The sequence below is a fragment of the Pieris napi genome, chromosome 10 (assembly GCF_905475465.1).
Source record: "Pieris napi chromosome 10, ilPieNapi1.2, whole genome shotgun sequence".
Taxonomy (NCBI): Eukaryota; Metazoa; Arthropoda; class Insecta; order Lepidoptera; family Pieridae; genus Pieris; species Pieris napi.
The window spans coordinates 726,534-735,052 of NC_062243.1; positions in this window are offsets into that span (position 1 = coordinate 726,534).

Sequence of the window (8,519 nt, forward strand, 5' to 3'; positions counted from 1 at the left end):
ACTCCTGGGATCGCAGGTAGTACTGCCGATGAAAATCTTCCTGGGATCGCAGGTAAAATCTTCCTTCTTCTCGGCGTCGATGCGTAGAGTATTATTCTTCTGGTTATCCGGCTCGAAGGACCAAACTATAAGCGTACGGTGTCGATCTGGCCACCGCCGCTATTCTTGAAATGAAACTCGGAGTGGAGTTATAATTGTTATGTTTATTTGCCGAACGTTAGTGATGGTGATACAAAATAATGCGGAGCGAGCTTATAACTAACGTCCGTCCGGCACGGCTGCGTAAATCTATCTGACTATACAAAATTAAAACTTAAAACTAATTCTAAAATAACACGCTGGTTAAAGGGACCGACGCTACCTGCGCACCCGCCGACCGTTTCCAAGAATAACATCTGGCTTGCAGCTTCGGTCGGCGGCTTTATAAACTGTATTATTCGTTGTCCGTAACAATTAGGTTAGGTTTTTTTTACACTAACTTGCGTGATTAGGTTAGGTTAAACAAGGAAAAACAACTTTTACCAAATTAATTAATAGATCTTCCGACTAGAGTCTTTAAAAAGCGACTTGGTATATTACTTTTGGAAAAAATGTACTATTCAATAAATGATTATTTGCGTGAGACACTGTAGTTGATATAAATTTAATAAAGTATGATATGATATGTACGATACGAATAATATAAGAATTGACCAATTCATTTGACTAATAATGTAAAATTCCTTTAAAGACAAATTCGCGCGCCATTGTGTGTGGCAGAATATGCGAACTCACGATTGTACCTTATGGTGGCTGTACACACTCGGCGAGAGCCTCTCGCCGAGAGTCTCGACCGAGAGGACCGAGAGAAGAGCGCAGCCTGTACACACTCGTTACGTTATTTGTATTTAAAACACCGTTAATAATGGACGTGGAAACCGCTGCTGCTGTTTGTCTTTGTGCAATAAGTTATTATAATTTTCTTCACGTTTACCATAAAAAAAAATTACGAAGCCATGGCGAAGAAGAAGATGGTGGATGGTTACTATGCACCGCAACAGAAATAGGTAATTAGGTTCATAAAGTTACGTCCACGGTACGTAGCCATGAGTGAATCTCGCTTTTTCTTTAGTTCCTCAATTGGGATATCCATCGGCCGGCTTATTCGCATCCAAGCATCATGTAGAGATTGTTTATTTTTGTGTCCTACATCCTTCGGATTCCATAACAACGATTCCCTTTGGTAACACTCCAAAAACTCTAATTCGCGTTCGTTAGACCTCATTGTGCGATACGTCCTGTCACAACCACAGTCATCGAGCAAGTGATTGAACGAGTGTGTACAGGTCGCTCTCGTTTTACTCGCGAGACCCTTTGACTCGTGCGCAAAAAACCGACAGGCGACCGAGAGAGGCGAGACCGACTGCGAGGAAGCGAGGCGAGACGAGAGCTCTACTGTACACTCTCGCCCTCGGCCTGTCTCGGGGTGTCTCGCCGAGTGTGTACAGCTACCATTACACATTTTTGTACCATATTCTTGCAATAAATAAATTATTATTATTATTCATTTCACAAATCATGATGTTTTAATTAATTTCTATGGGGTTAAAGAGCATGCCCCACCACATTATTGCATGGTGTACACCAAAGCCGAGCTATGAAAATATGTAAAAAAAAAATTTGGAGCAGTTTTGTTTCTGCACAAAGACACAATTTAACATTACGATCTAGCCTAACTAACTAATAAGTAATTTAGAACTAAATTAATTTACTAAAAAGGATATTTATATAGTATATGAATAGGTAAATAATGCAATAATTTAAGATTTTGGATATTTTCAACCATTTTGTTCGTTTGACATAAACTAGAATTCCAATAGGATAACCGCAGTCTAAAAATAAGTGGGATGGGTACGAGGCTGTGCCTAATAGGGCAATACTATTCGTTTGGGCATCACGTACAACCTTGTCTGCTCGCACATTTTAAATAGATCGTAAATGTGTTGTTATACTTCAAAAGCTTTGATAGGAATACTAAAATCAAGAATACGTAATTATACCTTGGTTTTTATTACTGTTTATATCGGACTATGACCAGGGTGGGTCGTAGGAATTCAATAATGATATAAATGTAGAGATCGCGAACAGATACTTTGCAGAAAAAAACATGTGTGTGTACTTATATACACGCGTTAGAAGTTATATTTCTTTGGCGTAAGAAGATAAAAAACTTTTAAAAATGTTATCTTTCGTGTTATTCTACGTTTGTAGAAAAAACGACACTAACAATCGAAAAAGGTATTAAAGTTTTATTATAACGCAATATCTAGTTAAATAAAGTTAATTTAAATATCACAAAAACATTATTTCTACATAATTAACGAAATTTACATTTTTTATTTTAAAATATTGACTATGCTAACTTCATGTGTCGGTTTTTTGTGACGGTGTGCGTGCGCATCGTAAAAATTTACTCTTATCTCTTAAAAGAAGTCTAACTTCAAAAATCATATTCCTTTTCTGAGCAATTATGAAACATTAGTCTACTTAATAACTTAATTGTTTTTTTTATAGAATAGGGGGCAAACGGGCGGGAAGCTCACCTGATGTTAAGTGATAACGCCGCCCATGGACACTCACATTGCCTGAAGGCTCGCAAATGCGTTGCCGGTCTTTTAAGAATTGGTACGCTCTTTTCTTGAAGGACCTGTTAATAAACCAATATAATAAAAGGGCTAATTATTTCAAGTTACCGACTCCGAATAGTTTGATAGACTGTTTAATTATATGATGTTTTTTTTTAATTCTAAATCCTTAATACTTAATACCTTGGACGGCTGATAACTCTAGTAAAATAAATGTAGCGTCACTGTGATATTTGTAACGTTTGAACATTTTTAACGTATTTAGCTAATACTAAAATGTCTTCATGAAAAGGTCGTAACATTTTCTAAAGCTTGCGTATTTAGCGAGTTTTTGTTTCAAACATTTTTTATATAAAAACGGTTAGGTCGTTTCAATGTCTTTGCAAACACTTCATACATGAAGATTGCACTTAAAATATCATATTACTTCAATACTTAACATTCAATAAAAACATGTTTAAAAATAATGTTAATTTCATCTGATTCAGTGATTGTTATCAGCACACCCTATTTTCCATCGGGTCAGCCGCTTGACGGGTTGAAATAAAAAAATTAATTTAAGGTGGACAGTTATTCAGCACTGCAAGAATACTCTTGATTGAGTAGGCTTTGTGATATGGGCGTGACATCTGGGGGCGACAGATAACTAACCCCTCCGCGGTTTACGTTTTTCGAAAAAGTTCAGGACATTTTCGACCCCCTATAGCGTATTGGATAAAACTAAAAGCCTGAATTTTCAGTAATTCAGCAGGAATTGTATACATAATGTATGTAAACAAATCTAAGTAAATATATATAATTTTATGCAATGGCTAAGTCAATCTATTTATTTAAAACATAAAAGATTTTTAATGTTTATATGGCTCATTGGTCTAGTGGTTAGTACCCCTGACTGCGAATCCATGGGTCCCGGGTTCGAACCCCGGCTGAGACAAACATCGATGTGATGAGCATTTGGTGTTGTGCTTAGGTCTTGGGTGTTTAAATTGAATTTATATGTCTATCTATCTATAATATGTATGTATATCCGTCGCCTAGTACCCATAACACAAGCTTTACCAGCTTAGCATGGGACTAGGTCAGTTGGTGTGAATTGTTCAATAAAAAAAAATAATAAAAAGTAAAAAAAAACAAAATATAACTAAACTGGTGCCCAAGTTACAACAAACGATAAGAGGAAGACAACTTAAAATGTAGATAAACCAAATTAAAGAAACAGAAGGTGGTACATGGCAGAGAGTGGAACAGTGCAGAGAGTAATGGCGGAATTTGGAGAAGGCCTTTCCCAAAAAAGGGCACACAGATACCTTAAAGAAGATTTAGATAGAAACGTGTTTAAATGTAAAAGTATCTGAATTAAAAGGCTATTATTATTATTACCTCCTGGTATTTGTGCCTATATTACTCTGCCAGTATCAAAAGGGACTCCTTTTAATTATGTTTATATATATTTTGGTTATTACAATATATTTTTAAAGGTTATTAAGTATTACTTTTATATTCTGTAATTTGGTTGTTATATATATACTGCTCAAAACAATTACGGGAACAAAACTTTAAAGTAGAACTAAACTTTTTACTTAAGGTTTATTAATTATTACTGGCCACTAGATAATGTTAAGGCATTGTCGAAGAAAATAAAAAACAAAAGAGCATCGGCGTTTTGGTTAGTAGTCCTATAATAAAGTGGCAGTGTGTCTAGAAACACCTAAAAACAAAGTGACGTCTTTGAATTTTCATTACTTTCTAATCACAGAAAACACATTTTAAGTAGTTTTTTTCAATCTTTTGAGTATTAATAGAAATTGAAGTGAGCCTTTTGAGTATTGTTATTCATTGAAGCGAGTGAGTTTAGGTCATAATCTGAGTTCAGATCTGGATCTGACTGAATTGCATGTCTCCCGAGCTATCGCTTTGCTTGAAGAGGGTCGAACTATGCGTTATGTAGGAAATGATCTAGGAGTAGCCCCTTCTGTTATCTACAGACTTTGGAAGTGATACCGTGAGACGGGAGAATACTCACGAAGGCGTGGTCAAGGTCGAAAGAGAAAAACTACACGTTTGCAAGATCGCTACATCGTCAACTGTGCTTTACGTAACCGCACCACAACTGCAAGAGATCTACAAAATACACTAAGGAGGCGAGCGATACAGTGCAGCAGCAGTCCAGGAATATGACAAATTTGGATGTGGCTCTGTGATGGTTTGGGGCGGAGTTAGTTTGGACGAGCGCACAGATCTCGTCGTTGTTCCCGGGCGCTTGTGTGCTCAAACTTACATTGAAAATGTGCTCAAAGATCATGTTTTGCCCGGAGCATATGGTATGGGCCCAGATTTTCTTTTAATGCAAGATAATGCCAGGCCGCATACTGCAGCCATCACGTCAGATTACTTACGACAGCAGGAAATCCGTGTAATGGAGTGGCCTTCCATGAGCCCTGACCTAAATCCAATTGAACACATTTGGGACTTGCTTGACAGGCGCATCCGGAAGCGTCCGATTGCACCTCAAACACTGCAGCAGCTCACTGAAGCGTTGATTGAAGAATGGGAGCGAATTCCACAAGAAGATATTCGGAGGATCATACGAAGCATGCCGCGTCGTTGTCAAGCCGTGATTAGGGCTCATGGAGGCCACACACGTTACTGAAAGTCACTAAAGACGAATATTCAAACGATATAAGAATATTTCTTTGATGGACCTTTTTTATCACCAATTAGTTTTTCGTCTACAATGCACATTTTAATTTTTTTTTTAATAAAAAGAATACAAATTGATTTTTTTTATTAATTGTAGTAATTAACAAATTAACAAGGTAAAAAATAGCGTACAAGTTAATTTAAATCTAATTTTAGTTTAAGCAATAGAAAGGAGAAAAATCTTGGTCCGCTAATTGTTTTGAGCAGTATATATATATACCTTTGATAATAATATACATCTCGAGTCTACGATATATTGATTCACTTTTTGAATTTATTTTGTACCTTATATAAACAGTTATATTGAACTTTGGCATACACGATCTCTATATCTAGAACGCAACTTTTTTCTCGATAAATCGTTAAAAACTCAAGTAGGTGGAAGTCACGGTACGATCTGGCATTAATTGCATTTGCGTTGGTTTTAAAATCTCTATATCTAGATATTTAAACGAAGTCTTAACATAGTTTTGGTAACAGAAATAACAGCAAAAAAATGAAATTAGAGGTGTCAAGGGACACCCGGATGGAACGAAATTCCTTTCGATTAATTTATATGTTAATTGGTATCATAACAGTATGATAGATTCTAGATCTAATAATCATACCGGTGAAATGTTTAAAAAAATATCTTTTTTGTAATATTAATTAAAATACTCTGGACTGAAATTTGCTAGGCAACCCATATGGATTATATTTATTGACATATTAAATTAAATATAAAATACGTTTCATTAAATAAGCATCTCGGTGAAGGTCGTTGTATATCGGGATCTTATACTATGTGTAATTATGCTATATTTTAATACACGGAATTATCGTTGAAGAAGTCGCAAAAGACTGATAAAATACATAAAATCAACGCAAGTTGGTTTGAAATAATATGATATTTTAGGGAATAATATTTTATTGTTTTTGTTGTACTATCTACATACCTAATTATTTAATTAAATATTATTAAACATAGTGTGCAATTGTGTACACTGAAACCTTCAACGAATCTTAGCCGTTGATCTATAAAAAATAATAAACTCGACATCTTCGGAGTCGGTAGAAGGGGATTGTGGTATTGTTTCTAAGTACTTACTTCGTTAACTCAAAATTACCCTAAAACAAAACTCTTCAAATAGCGAAATATAAATTTTTTTTTACTATATTGGACACAGTACTCTATCTACATATATCTTCTTATACATCTTACTTTATGAACTAGTTTTAATTTTTAATTGACTTTTATATATCCTTACCTATTATTTGGACACGTTCGATACAAAAAAGTTGAACAAAAAGTAACTTTTTTGCAATCGTTTTTTTCTGTCATAGTTTAAAGGCGGAACGGTCAAATTCAGAGAGGTCATGCTACGAATTTTCATACAAATTGAATGAACGTAATCTGATTATCGTTTAGGTCATGTGTAAACATAAATGGACTGATTTTTTACACATCATGGTACGAATAAGCGATGCATCTCAGTTGTTGGTGGTCAATAGGCTTGCAATAAGAGCTCATGGTAGGCCCCTAGATTTTATTGGAAAATTTAATTGTTGTTTTTAGTTAACTTAATTGTTATTATTTACTTTACTTTTTATTTCTTTATTTAAACCTAACCGAAACTTCCACTTATTTAAGATCATAATAAGCCAAATCAGTTCTGGCTGAACTTTCTCGAGTTTTAGCGAGACACGAACAGCAATTCATTTTATATAAAGATATGACAAAGTATCATAATTTTTAAAACTAAATTTAACCAAGACAAATGTGATATTATATAGTGTTTATCCTCATTCGACGCACACAGTACCTTAATAGCTTTCATGTACAATTTGGTGAAACCAGATTTTCGTGGTTAACGCAATTTTAGTTAAAGTTAGCAGGTGGAAGCTCGGTTAGTATATAGAGATAATAATATTTGCCGGCATATATTAAAGTGACTCGCTCATAACTTTGTTTGCACTTCACAAAGTTCATAGCACTTTACATACTGTTTGAATTGTTACTTTTTATTTATACAAAATTTACAGTTTTATTTTTTAAGATCTGAGAGATCCTCTCATCCTAGATTTGATTGTATCTAAGTATGTGATGTTTTAATTAAAAACAATAAATATGTATTGATCCTTCACTATAATTTCAATGACTCAATGTACCACATTTATTGTTACAACTTACAATAAGTATACTATTGAACGTCATAAAGAAATACATATTAAATGTTTCAATTTTACGTAGAACGGTCGAGAAGAACTGGCAATAAACTCTCCGCCATTCTTTTTAATCGCCAAGTTTCTTGTTTTACACAATGTTTGTAAGGAGCTGCGACCATTATGCACCATGTTCCACATGACATCTTAAGTAATTAATAATAATAATAAAATAAATTAAAAACAAAGATTTGTCCTCTATCAGCAGGAGGCATGGTGAAATAGAAACACGCACTTACTAAAGTAAATTATTAATCATAATATATGATTAATAATGATAATTATTCAGTAATTATTAGCCGATAGCGATGTCATTGAAAGCAGCTCCGGATAATTTACTGAGATGGATTGCGTGCAAATGCAAAACCAAATGCGGCAAAGCGTGCGGATGCAGAAAGGCCGGCCTCTTTTGCTCAGTGATTTGCACCAATTGCCAAGAGAACTATTGTTCGAATGTCGCGAACGTTATCGACGAAGATGATCTTGACGCAATGGACGAGGACGACGTATGCCCCGATACCGTCAGGACCACGAATATTCACGAATCACTTCCATCGACCTCGGGTGCTTAATATTCCGAATTTTATAACCTATTTTTCTATCAATAAATATGTGAAACAGTTTTAATTGTTAATTTACTTCTTACCCAAATTAAATACCTAATTTTTAAATAGTTTAATCGATTGACCTTTTTATATTGCGACAGTGGCGCGGATTTCGCTCGGTAAAGTAATCTATAACTCCGAAGGTATTGGCATTACGGAAAAAAGTTTAAGAACAAAATTGTTCATAATTAAAAGATCTACACTTCGATGATCGGTAAAATTTAATAAAATTGAATGGTTGGGGAGAAAACGACGAAAAATTGAAAAAAAAGTAAAATTTCTGCCTTGCGGGAGTAATAACTTGAAAAATATTAATGTTATACAAAAAAGTTTCAAATAAAAAAGTTAGTAAATTTAGTTAGGAAAAGAAAAGGTCTCTACAATTTTT